Below are 14,009 nucleotides of genomic sequence, written 5' to 3'. Positions count from 1 at the left end.
ACGGTGTGAATTATTGAAGCATTGCCACACGGTGTGAATTATAGTTTATAGTTTACATTGTAGTTTACACTCTCTCCTAGTCCATTCAATGGGTTATGGCAGGATATATAATGGCCTGCATCTGTCATTGCATTGTCACTCAGGACAATTCCAAGTCCCGAAAATGGCCCCATCCATATTTTACCTCTTTTTCCCTCTCGCTGCCTTCAGCACCTCCAGTGGCCACTGCCTCCATATCAGTGATATAATTTGTTCCATTGCTAGAATCGTAATAAGCCTGTAGCAGAATATGGTAAGTCCACTCTAGTCCATATTTTATTCCCCAATCCTGAGGACTCTGGGATGGTGATGCCCATTCCACCTTCAAGTGAGAGGGCCTCCATCCCAGACAGCCGATGGATGGGATTCTCCCCAATTCTTAAAATGGAACAAATTTTATCTATAGTTTAAGGGAGTCTAGAAAAAGGGAATTAAACTTAAGTATGGGGAAACGGACTTGGCCCAATGGTTGGGGCGTCCGTCTACCACATGGGAGGTCCTCGGTTCAAACCCCGGGCCTCCTTGACCCGTGTGCAGCTGGCCCACGTGCAGTGCTGATGCGCGCAAGGAGTGCCCTGCCACGCAGGGGTGTCCCCCGCATAGGGGAGCCCCACGCGCAAGGAGTGCGCCCCGTAAGGAGAGCCGCCCAGCAGGAAAGAAAGTGCAGCCTGCCCAGGAATGGCGCCGCCCACACTTCCCGTGCCGCTGACGACAACAGAAGCGGACAAAGAAACAAGACGCAGCAAATAGACACAGAGAACAGACAACCGGGGGAGGCGGGGAATTAAATAAATAAATAAATCTTAAAAAAAAACCAAAAACAAACAAACAAAAAAACTTAAGTATGCAAATGCCAGTTTACCTGCATTGTTATTTTTTTCCTCATGACAACACTGATTCAGATGTTATTAATCCCACTTTACGTAAGAGGGAAGTGGACGGTGCAGCAGGCAGGGCCAGGTCTGGGCCTGGACTTCAGCGAGGTCTGGTTCTGAAGCAGAGGACCTGGGACAACCCGATAGGAGCCCTGGCCTGCCTCCCGAGACAGGTGCCTAAGCCACAAGCCAGTTGTGGCTTTACCTGAAGCCCCAGCAGCTGAAACGTGGTCACTGAGGAAGACAGGACCTTTGTGTTTTTAAGACGTTGGTTGCTCAGAGAATCACTGGGAGGGCTGTAGAACCAGGAGCCAGGCTGGTCGGTCGGGAAGAGATGACAACGCTTCCAGGAGCTGCGGTTTGCACTGCTTTTCCCAGAATTCGGCGCTGCTGAGCCCCTCCTTCACCACCTCGGCCCCCAGGTGTGGTTCCATGGCTCCTGCCACCGGCAGGTGGACACGGCGAGTGTGGCCCAGCTGCCGCCACGTCCGCCCACTGCTGTGGCTCTGCAGCGGCTGCCACGGCCCCACAGAACCTCCAGCGTGGCCGTGCAGCAACGAACCCCGGCCACAGACGCGCCTGCCCCGGGCATCGCCGGCCCCCAGCACCCGCTGGCCCGCGGCTGGCTCGGCCCGGGGCGTGTGGCCGTGCGCTGGCACAGGGCCGCCCCCTCGGCGGGCCCCCGCCCGTGGTTTCCAGCTCTGCTCTTCCCTCCCTACAGGCCTTAATTCCTGAACAAGGGGCTCCACGCTTCCTTTCGCACCGGGCCCTGCAATGACGTGGCCAGGCCTGACCGTGGACGTGTGTGCAGAAGCAGCGCCCGGTGGCACCGACCCCTCCAGGGTGCACCTGCCACAGCCACCGCTGCTTCCCCATCCATGTGTGGGCACCACAGAAGGGCCTGCCGCAGCCCCACTGTTCCCCGAGCGGGGAGAGGGGGAAAACTCAGGCAACACAAAGCTTGTGTGATTCTCAGGGGGTTCCTGGATGGCCCACGGCGCCTCTGTGGCCCCGGAGTTAAGACCCTGCTCTCAAGTCCATTGTGCAACCTGAGCCTCGCTCCTGGACGGCAGGAAGAAAAACTCACTTATAGATCAGGGAACCTGTGAAATCCTGATCTGAGTGGCTGCACACTTAGAAGACAGCGTAAGTGCTTGTTCTAGCAGAGCGTTCAGCGCCTCCAGACGGGTGGAAGAGGGAAGGAGAGATCCTGAGCTCGCGAGTGGACACCTGGAGGGTGGTGGGAGAGTGGCTGGGGCTGGAGATCTAGAGTCATCACCGTAGACGCGGCTGCTAAATGAACGAATCTAGCAAATATACGCTGAACAGCTACGCAGGCCAGGCACTCTGCCAGGCCTGGAGATAAAATCATGAGCATTCAGACCTGTTGCTGCGTTCAGAGTTCATCTCCAGCCTTTGGAACTTCAGGGGGCACAGGTAGACCGAGCAGGGACTATTAATAAAAAGCATGCATTTCTTTCTAGAACTTTCCAGTTCCTTTAGGAATCAAATTTCATCCTTTCATTGACAACTGAAATCTGCCATTGAAATTCAGAAACAGTGGTGTCACATTTAAAAATTCGTGATCTATTTTAAAACGTGACATTTAAATATATACACGAGCTGAAAAATGAAGCGAGTCCTGTCACGATGTGACAGCCATAATCACTTATCCCGTAACGCAAACGGTAACCTAATAGTGAGACGCTAATAGAGCCCTGGTGCAGGTGTTGCTAATCAGCCATCGGTGTGGGCTGGCCTAATCTCTGCTCTCACCTATGCATAATGCCCGAGCAGCAGGGAAATCGGAGGTGCAAGCGCACACGTGTCAGTGCCAACCACGGCTCACGGGCAGGCCTTGAAACGAGAATTACCAAGCGCCTGTTGAATTGGGCCATGATCCGGGCTTAGTTGTAGCTTAGGGCTCAGTCATATTCCTGGTTCTCCATCCAAGCCTGCCTTTGAACAGGAAGTTAATTCGGACTCTGGCCAAGGGACTAGGCGACAGAAGTCATTTTTTTTTTTTTTAAGATTTATTTATTTCCTCCCTCCCCCATTGCTTGCTCTCTGTGTCCATTTGTTGCATGTTCTTCTGTGTCTGCTTGTATTCTCATTAGGTGGCTCGGGGAACCAATCCTGGGACCTTCTGGAGTGGGAGAGAGGCGATTACTCTCTTGTGCCACCTCAGCTCCCTGGTCTGCTGTGTCTCTTCTTATCTCTCCTCTGTGTCTCTTTTTGTTGTGTCATCAAGCTCTCTGTTGTTGCACCAGCTCTCCATATGGGCCAGCACTCCTGTGTGGGGCAGTACTCTGTGCAGACCAGCACTCCTTGTGGGCCAGTTCACCACACAAGCCACCTTGCCCTCACCAGGAGGCCCTGGACATTGAACCCTGGACCTCCTATATGGTAGACGGGAGCCCAACTGCTTGAGGCACAGCTGCTTCCCAGAAGTCATTTCTTATTGGCAGTTCCTACTCGTTTCCCTTATCCACATCTGTTAATGAGTCATTTGACTATTCTGGAAGAAACAGCAGCAGTGACTGGTAGAATTAGGCATCACTCATTTGTTCTTTCAGCAAATATTTATTGAATGCCTACCATGTGCTAGCACCAAACATGTAGTAGGAATTACAGAAATATTTGTTAAATGAATACATAATCATAGGAAGAGTTAAAAGAATCCTTCCATAAATAATTTTGAAAACATTTGGACTTGCTCATAGTGAGGGAATATGTTTTATTTGTGTGGTTGAAGCATGGAGGACAGTCATAATGCCCATCTGATGGGCTCTTAACCTCCCCCTGCATCTTCCAGCCTCTTTTCAATTGTAGTTCTGGCCAATGAGATATGAGCAGACTTTTGGGCTGAGAAATGAAAAGAGTGATTGAAGGGGGAAGATGCGATACCTTCTGGGTAATGCACTCAAAAGATAGTGGAACTGTGTGAGTAGAGGCTCTTGTGACTCCTGCAGGGCATGTAGCCTGGGTAAGAAATAAGCTCATTGTGTTAAAGGAATAGGAGCTATTTTTCCTATTCCAGTAAAGGAAAAAATGGTTATTCTTAACACCACATTACCTAGTCTATCCTAACAGGAGAACTATTGGAAACTGTTTCTTCCAGAGGCTCTAAATGGTACTGATGATGATAGGAAATCTTCCTTGAGTACTTTTTAGTCACCTGTGGGATAATACCTTAAGTTTTATACTCCCCCAATTTCTTTTTTCAAAGATAAACCAGAAAAAGTACTCATGGTTACAAAGTTACCTGTCCTTTATCATCTTCTTTGGTTGCAGAATTTGAATCATTTTCATTTGCAATTCTGAGCAGTGAAGTTTCTCACATCTTCCTTAACATTTAATTGGTACCATAGGGTAGTGGTTACACGGTGTGATTTCTACAGCTTAGTCATTTGAGTTCAAAACTGGTTCTGCCACTTATTAACTGGGTAACACCCGACGAGTTACTTAAGACTTCTGTGTTTCAGTTTCCTGTTCTGTAAAATGGGGATACCATTGGGACCTACCTCAGAGAGGTATGGCAAAGATCAAATAATTTAATACATGTAAATCACCTGGGACAATCTGTGGCTCATAGTGAACACTGCATGTATTAGTTATTATGATAGTTCAATTAAAAGATCATGGATTATTTGATAAGGTTACAGTATCTGCTTACATATATTTGGAAAATATGATGACAGTGTTATTTAGGGTTCAAGAAAGTGAGTATAATTGTGTGTTCATTATCGTTTCTGGAGAAGAGTTGTATAGCTTTAGATGGAAAGATTTATCTGGTCTTAGTCAATAAAAAGTAGTTGAAAGTCACCTTTAGTACTTCTCTTAAAAGTAACTAATCTTTTGACACCCTGGGGCCTTGAATCAATGGCTTCAAATCAATATTTTCTACATATAGTTATTGTCTCCTTCCACCTTACACACGTGGGCTGAGAAAATCAATGGGGGTACATTTGTGGTTTAGAGAAACCTGCATAAGAAACATAGGTTCTTTTGGGGAACACATACAAAGGAAATTATGCAGACACTTTCTCAGAGGAATCCTTAAGTAATTGCTGGGTGAATTTGTGATCCACCAGGTTTCTCCTCAATTAAAGCGAGAGAGACCATCAATGCACTTGTCTGGCAGTTAACAGGCGATGTCAAGGTCTAAACGAAGACGCGGAGACTGTCCGTATCGGACCATTTGGCTCTGGCACGCCCAACTCAGAGTTTACAAACCATTTCTCCTTTCTGGCCCATTTGGCCTTGATTTTTGAGGACGGTTTTACTCATTGCTTTGAAAGGAATCTCATTTTCAGCAGTCTCAAGGATGTGCTTGAATGGTGTGAGCTTTCTGTTTTAGTGGAAGCAGATGAATTCCTATCAGAAGCTAATCCACTTTGTGAATCACGCCTCTTTAACAACGTGCACTGTCTTTAGGGGAGTTAAGAATGTGTTGCTTTGGTTTTAAAGTAAGAATCTCAAGGGGGTTTGCTGGCCCATGTACTGGGGGGTTAGCTTTGCCAAAGTTTTCTTTCAAGAAGTAAACCCATTTCTGCGGTTTGGGTGAGGAGTAGAGTTTAATGCTGTCCTTTCTGAATCCCCAGATATTGTTTCCCAGAAGAAGTCTGTGGCAGGATAGATGTGCTACAAGGTGTTTTCAAAAGAACGAGCACCACTTTCAAATAGGAGAGGCAGAATTTGTATTTTCAGAAAGTACTAGAGTATTCAAGAAGGCTTGCTTACATGGTCATTTGCAAGGTAGATCCAACGATTAAGATAGAAAACTTATTCCAATTTTATTTTAGAGTTATCAGTTAGCACCTGGGCTGGCTCAAGCTCTGCCACATTCTAGACACGACACTGGGCTACTCATTTATGCAGTCATTTTATTCTTTCTGCAAATATACTGTATTTTGAATGACAGCTAGGTGCTGGGGATACAGCAGTAAACAAAACAATATCTGGTCCCTTAGGGATCTTATAATGTTGGGGAGAGTGGGTTATAAAACATTAAATAAATACATAATAGGTCAGGTGGTGATACACACTGTAGAAAAAATATAAAGCAAGGTCAGGGAGAGTGCTAGTGGGGTTGCTGTTTTATAAAGATGGTCAGGACAGGCGTTTTGGATAACATGACATTGTAAACTCGCCGGCTTTACTCTGAGTGAAATGGATAGTTTTTGTAGAATTTTGATCAGAGGATCCTTCTGCTTGTTGTACGGGGAATAGACTGAGGGGGCAGGTTTGGAGACCATTGCAGAAGCCCGGGTGACAGCGTGGACACGGTTGCCAAGGGGGCGGTAGTGGGAAGTGGTGAGATGCTTGATGTATTTTGAGTATAGAGCTGACAGGATTTGCTGATGGATCGGATGTGGGATGAGAGAGAAAGAAAAATAAAGATGGAGACCGAGGGAGAAGCTTATTTTGGGAAGAAGTAAGAGATTGGTTTGGGCTTTGTGGTGGGTTGAATGGTGCTCCCCCCAAAGGTATGTCTACCCGAACTTGTGAATGTGGCTTTATTTGGAAAAAGGGACTTTGCAGTTGTAATTAAGTTACGGTTCTTTGGATGTAATCACTCATCCTTCATTAGGGTGCCCTAATGCAGTAATGTGCCCTTACCAGAGAAGGCAAGGGAGAAGATACACAGAATAGAAGGTGATGTGAAGATGGAGGTAGAGATTAGGTTGATGTGTTAATAAGTGAAAAATGCAAAGATGTTAGGAGATAGACAAGGGAGATAGACAAGGTCCCTCAGAACCTCTAAAAGAAACCAACCCCACCGACATCTTGACTTTGGACTTCCAGTCTCCATAACTGTGAGTGAAAACACTCCTGTTGCTCTAAGCCACCCAGTTTGGGGTAATTTGTTACAGCAGCCATAGAAAACTAATACTGACTATTAGACTTGCAAGCAGAGATGTCAAGGGGGCACTTGAATTACATGAGTTAAGAGTTTCAGCTTAGGGTCTGAGCTGGAGATATATATTTGGGAGTCTGAGGAGGTGAAATCAGTAAGGTAAAAGGTGAAGCGAGAGAAAGTGATATTCCGGAATCCAAGGGGAGAAAGGGTTTTGAAAAGAAGGACGTAATCAATGGTGTCAAATGCTGAAGGATCTCTTGAAGGAGTAGTAGTGAACTCCTGTGTGCTAAACTGTCCACTGTCAACTCAGCACCACATGCAGCTGGAACTACGTTTCTTGGAAACGACTTCCCTGTGTGCTTCTGGGTTAGAGTTGGGCAGGAGAGAGCCGTGCATGAGATTGGAAGGTGGAAGTGAAGCACGAGCTATTACTTGCATGTCGTCACGGTGGCTAGACATGGGGGCATCGTGGGTTTCTCCACGAACTCCCACTTGCCAGCTGTGACACCCAGATGTACCAGTTTCTCAGGCTTCCCTGCGAACTTGGGTTTCTCCACCTCCTTTTGAGTTTAGGTCAGTGTTTAGTGACTGTTTTCCTTCTCCAGTCTCTAAAATTCCTCTGTTAAACTCTTTATTTCTTAATACTTGTGATTCTGTTTTCCTGACCAAATCTAGACTGATATGTCCTGCTTGGATCTTTATAGGGCCACTTCACAAATCTTAGACAGTTTTTGGGACTGATTAAAAAGGCAGTTAAGAGAAGCAGATTTGGCTCAACAGATAGGGCATCTGCCTACCACATGGGAGGTCCAGGGTTCAAACCCAGGGCCTCCTGACCCGTGTGGAGCTGGCCCACTCACAGTACTGACGTGCACAAGGAGTGCCCTGCCATGCAGGGGTATCCCCTGTGTAGGGGAGCCCCACATGCAAGGAGTATGCCCCACAAGAAGAGCCGCCCTGCGTGGAAAAAGTACAGCCTGCCCAGGAATGGAGCTGACGTAGCAAGATGACGCAACAAAAAGAGACAGATTCCCAGTGCTGCTGAGAAGATTACACGCGGACACAGAAGAACACACACAGTGAATGGACACAGAGAGCAGACAACTGGGGTGGATGGGGTGGGGTGGGGCAGGGTGGGGAAGGGGAGAGAAATAAATAAAAAATAAATCTTAAAAAAATAAAAGGCAGTTAAGTCTTCAAAGGCCTTTTATACATTCCTCTTTTTTGTTGCTCCCAGAAACTTCTGAAATGGGCCAAGGCAGAGCATCAATTAAGTAAACCTGAAGCCTCCGTGGCCCTCTCTCCCGGATAATCCACTCATTCCCTTTCGCTTGCTCGCTGGGTGTACGTGCCAGCAATGCAGTACACCCCAAATTTGATGATGAGCTTCCTCTCACTGTCAAGTAAACCCCTTGAGTTAACAGAGAAATGTAAGTTACTCCTCTTAATGTTGTATTTTTCAAATACAACATTTGAAACACAACACAAATACAACATTCAAAGCACAGACAACTATTTAGCTTTCCTTCTGTCGTTCCTAAGGATAAAGCGGGAAAAATGAATATCCTTCCTCTTGTTGCCATGACATAATTAAAGCCCCCCAATCTATCTCCTGCCAGTTCATATTATTTTGCTCAGTTGCAGCAGAGATGCTGCTCCTAGACTTGGAAGCGGTTGGGTTATTTTGGAGATGGTATGGGATGCTTCATCTTACCCTAGATCTCTACTCCAAAACTTGTCAAGAGGGATCTTTTCATGTATAACAGCTTTCTAAAGTCTCACATAAAGAACACATTAAAATGTCCTAGATTTCCAGCATTAAGAAAATGTAAACCTATCTGAAGACCAAACAAGCTCAAGATAGTAACTTTATAATCTGAGCAACTAAACTCCTCTTGAATCCTAACAAAAGAAATGACCAAAAATTGAATCATATTGCATTCTAGAATCACTTTACAAGCATAGACCATGACATAAGCTTAATATTTTGGGAGGAAAGAGATGAACAGAGGAAATAGTAGAGAGAAAATGAGAAGCTAGTGGCAAAGAACCCAGGTGGTCATGGAGCCAGTGAAACCAGGCTAGGGGGCCAGAATCCAGAGCCTGGGAACTTAAAATCCAACTGGAAGTGAAAAGAACACAAATGCTATCACACTATGCTATTCTTGGTCTTGCTTTTTTGTACTATAAAGTCTTGGCTGTTATTCATATTGGTACATACAGAGCTGCACCTGTCTTTTTGACAGCTATACAGTACTCCATTGTTTCCATGTCCCGTAATTTATTTACCTGGTCTCTTTAATGAGGGACCCTTAAGATACTTTGAAACCTTTTTCTATCCCCTGCTTCACGGTGCAGGGTCTCTGGGGCTCGCTCCCACTCTCCGCTCACCTGGTCGGGACTGGAAGTGGCGCCACGTGGCCTGAGCTTGGCGCCGGGGGTGAGTACCCGGGTGAGACATGGGCAAGAAGAACAAGACGTGCAGGTCGGACAAACACTGTGCGTGGAGGGCGAGGAAAGCCCTGGAAGCTGGTCCTTGGGGGGGGGGGGGCGGTGAAGTCACTGAGCTCTCCACAGGCAGCTTGGGGCAAGACTCAGGCCTCTCGAAGGCGAAAACGATCATGACAGACACGAGGACAGAGAGCGGAAAAAGGGGAAAGAAAGGAGAGAAGCGGCTTCCAGGGGAAGGGAGGGAGAAAAGTAAAGGAGGCTAAAAAGAGGTGAGACGGAGACCGCGTGGAGAGTGACACAAAGGGCCAGGCTCCTATCAGACGAGACGAGCCTGCTGAGGCCCTGGCGAGCTCTTCAGCCAAGCAAGGAGTAGAGCGGACACCGCTTGAGGGAGCTTTGGATCATCGCATGAGACGATCGCCAAGAGGACACCCACGTGCTTTCTCTTCATTTCCCATGAGGGATTCTGTCGCTCGCAGCTGCTCCGTGATCACTAAACACCCAGTGGATTTCAGTACCATGAAAGAAAAGATCAAGAACAGTGACTACCAGTCCATAGAAGGACTAACGGATAACTTCCATCTAATGTGTACGAACACCAGGATTCACAACAAGCCAGAGGCCCTTTATTATAAAGCCGCAAAGAAACTGTTGCACTCAGGGATGAAAATTCTCAGTCGGGAAAGAATTCAGAGCCTGAAACGGAGCATAGACTTCAAGGCAGACTTGCAAACAACCTCGAAAGGATTATGATACAGCAGATACTCTCTTCCAGTGGGGAGGACTGTGGCTGCTGGCCCAGAGAGAGGGAGGACTCCTGCGATGCGGAAGGCCAAGCCTTCCAAAGTCCCGTAAGGAGAACATGAGGAAAGGCAAAGATATGCGTGAAGGTAAATTTAGAAGCAGTAATTTAGAAAGAGAGCAGGAGGGAAGCAGATGTGGCCCGAGCAATTGGGCGCCCACCTCCCACGTGGGAGGTCCCAGGTTCGGTTTCTGGTGCCTCCTAAAGAAGATGAGCAAGACAGCGGGCTGGCGCAACAAGATGCCACAACAAAGGGACACAGTGAAGAAACACAATCAGAGACACAAAAAGTGGGAGTGGAGGTGGCTCGAGCCATTGGGCACCTCGCTCCCACATGGGAGGTCCTGGGTCTGGTTCCCAGTGCCTCCTAAAAAGAAGATGAGCAGACAAAGCGCAAAACCCAGGAGGCGGGCTGGGGAGAAAGAAAGAAATAAAAATAAATTGTTAGCAGGAGAAGATTGACCTCGTTGTTCAGGAGTGTGGAAGAAAGCTAAGCCAGCGGCTTGTTAACGGTCAGTTTGAATTTGAAAGGAGAAAACCAAATGGGACAACAGTGGGGATTGTTGTGGGAGAACCAGGCTACTTCCCTGAGAGACTGGGGATGACAACTGGAAGACTTCCGTCTGGAGTGAATACTTTGCAAGGGTTCAGAGAAGATAAAAGAAGGCGTTCTACCTGAATTATGGACCCTACACCCCTTAGGCACCACATTAGGACTCCACATTTGCAAACATCCACAAGGATGATTCTGATTTAATCTATTGACCCAGTGGGGAGAGCTCTGTCCTTCCAAGCAGCCAGGAGTTTTTGGCTACTTGCCAAGGCTATCCATGTGTTATGGTGGACACTTTACTGGATGTTCTAACAAAAGGAGGGCATCCTCGAACCGCGCAAGAGTTGGAAACGTCCTCCCCTGATGATGAAGGCTATCCTAGCGCCCTCGCCACAGCAAAAGCCGTGGAGTTACAGAAATAGAGCCCGCAGGGCGTTTGGACTTCAGCCACCGAGACAGGCTCACGGCGCTGAAAGCGGGGACACAAGAACAGTGGAAGGTTTTGGCTCTGCAGAAGCTGCAGTGCTCCAGAGAAAACTTGAGGGGCCCGCTAAATTGCTCGGGGGGCTCCAGGAAGCCCAGAGCGTCTGAGCACCAGACCCCCCACCCCCCAATGATCTGTTTCTTGGGCCCCTTGTATAGAGAAATGCATCTCGCTGAGCAAGGGACCAAGAATCTTAAAGAACTTGCAGAACAAGTAACTCCAGGTGATACTGTAAGCATGTCTGCAGTGTGACAAGTAATGGGGATATCCATTCCTTCCCCCATGGTAGAAAACAGCTTTTAGATTTAACAGGTTTTAAAGAACTTAAAGAGATGAATGTTGCTGAATGTGACCCTCACGGACTCCAAAGCTAACTGGCCTTTGATTATATGTAATGTACATTTTTTTTTCATTCTTAACTTGCAAATGCTTTTCAGAGGATAGTAAATATTTCTAAATTGTGTTTTTAATTAAACTTTGGAATGCTTAATTTTAATGTTCCAGAGATTGGCTTCTATTAAGGAGTAAAGCTGGACTTGGGACTCTGAAAAAATAATCTTTTTCTATTAAATTACAAGGCTGGAAGGAATGACCCTTGTATCTGTCGAGGTTTAGTTTTTTTTAAACATTTCGCCCCCACCCCCTTGTTTGCGCGCGCGCTCTGCTTTCTGTGTCCATTCGCTGTGTGTTCTTTCCATGCCTGCTGGTCTTTTCTTCTTCTCTTTCTCTTTAAGAGGCACTGGGAGCTGATTCTGGGACCTTCTGGTATGGGAGAGAGGCCCTCAGTTGCTTGAACCGCTCCATCTCCCTGGTCTGCTGTGTCTCTCACTGTCTCTCCTCTGCGTGTCCCTTTGTTGCGTAATCTTGCTACACCAGATCTCTGTGGCGCGGGCTGTCAGCTCTCCGCAGCGCAGGCCAGGCTGCCTGCAGCAGGAGGCCTGGGAAACGAACCCGGGGCCTCCCATATGGTAGACGGGAGCCCTATCACTTGAGCCACATCCGCTTCCCATCAAGGTTCACTCTGAATAACAGAATTTACATTGTATTTCAGAGGGAATTCAATACAGGAAACTGGTTAGAACAGTGTTAGAAGGGCTGGAATAGCAAAGGGACGCAGCTCTCGGGAGGTGCTGGTAAATGACGGCAGATGGCATCTGCTAAGAGCCCCAGGGTGGCGCTCGGTGCGCTGCGGCACTACTGGGGCAGCCCTGCAGCCTGTTGGTTCTGGATCTGCCCGAGCAGTGTCCAGATCACTGCTCAAAAAGCTGACAGGCGCTGCCTGGGCTACTGCTGCTCAGAAGCCTGTTGCCAATGAAGTGTCTGCCCGCCACCAGCGACTGCCGCCCTGCTGCCAGGACCAGGGGTTGGGAAGGATGCTTGTCCCTCTCCTCGCACTTTTTAACCTCCCACCAGCATCTCATCCTGGCGGAACCAAATGTGAAGCCAGCTGACAAATGCCATTGGCAGAGCCGCGGCCTCGGGGAGGTGGAGCCCGAGTTTCAGAAGGGACTGTGGGTGCCTTAGGCTCCGCACAGTGCACAAACGCCCTTCTACCCCTATTTGCATATTTGCAAGTACATTTATAAAGCTGATTCCTCAAGGGGAATTGCCCCATCAGTGGCTACGTATATTTGAAAGTTAGAAAGATAGATCCAAATCGCTGCCCGTGAAGGAGCGTTGGCAGTGCCCATTTTCCCCTGCCCTTGCCAAATCAGTGTGCTGGCCCATTTGAAGGCACTGGTCTTTAAACCCATTTTGGCCTTGCTCTAAAGCCTGTGTTCTCTGCAAACAGCATGCTTATTTCCCCGAGAAAAACCATCCTTTACAATGCCTGAGACCCCCTTGATTAGAGACTCATGCTTAGTATTAAAACAAAAGTACACCTGGAAGTGTTCAGCCGATCATTCATTCACACAACCCTACGAATTATTCCAACAGCTTGCTCTTTTACTGACAGTGAGTTTCTTTGCACTGAAAGAATGAGAGCTTTGACGGTTTGGGTGGAGGCTGAAGGTGGAGGAGAAGGTAGGTAGATAATGTTAGAGCAGGACTGGGCGAGTACGTTGGAGGCCTTAGATCAGGGGAGAGGAGCATGGAATAGAAAGTTAGGTGCATAAAGGAGAGGTGAGAGGATTCCAGAGTTGTTTATAAACACTGCCGAGGACTGACGCTGCAGTGAGTAGACGGGGGAGCCCGCTGTCATCTACTCAACACCCTTCACCACATTGATGCAGAAAGAGGTCTAGAGAGCTTGAGTGACTTCAGAGCATCAGAACTTGGGAGAAGAGGCTGAAGAGGGTGGGATTCCTCCAAATTAGGTAGAGTCCATCTTATGCATGGGGTACCAACAAACCAGAATCATTTTTTTGGGGGGGAGGGGATTAAATATTTAAAAAAATATTTATTATTCATTATGTGAAGAATAAGGATTCTGTTGGGCTTAGTTTATGGCTTAATATTGCATTACATTTAATTACCTATTGGGGAGGTGGGTACCATAATCCTTTCACTATTTATGGCCTTTATTGGTCTCTTGAGTCCCAGTTCCCTGTTCTTTTCTCAACATGCCATCTCCATTTGAGCATGTTACAATATACCAGAAAAAATGATATTATGGTACTTCATAACTTATTTTAATTTTAAGCAAAATGAACACCGAAGTACAGGTATGAGCTATGGTTTATTTAAAATACATTTTAAATTCCTGCAAAGTTCAATGGAACTGAAAACTTTGTATATTTCAAATATAAAAATTATAAACTTAGAAAACTTCAAGTGAAATATTAATTTATGAAAATAAATATACATGGTCACAATAGTATAAATTATTTATGGATGAATATATAAAAGAATTCTTATTAAAAAGCACCTCATAAAATGAAGAAAATTAAATTAATCTGAAAGTGTAAAATTAAATATGTGATACATTTTGGAGCTCTTTT

General features: G+C 46.8%; 1 pseudogene; it reads left to right on the top strand.

The window, feature by feature from the left end:
- Positions 1-9,236: 9,236 nt before the first annotated feature.
- Positions 9,237-11,441, top strand: LOC101422612 (bromodomain-containing protein 7 pseudogene; annotated as a pseudogene).
- Positions 11,442-14,009: the final 2,568 nt, after the last annotated feature.

The sequence above is a fragment of the Dasypus novemcinctus genome, chromosome 12 (genome assembly GCF_030445035.2).
Source record: "Dasypus novemcinctus isolate mDasNov1 chromosome 12, mDasNov1.1.hap2, whole genome shotgun sequence".
NCBI lineage: Eukaryota > Metazoa > Chordata > Mammalia > Cingulata > Dasypodidae > Dasypus > Dasypus novemcinctus.
Note: the sequence above shows the minus strand (reverse complement) of the source record. Positions and strands in the feature narration are given on the sequence as shown.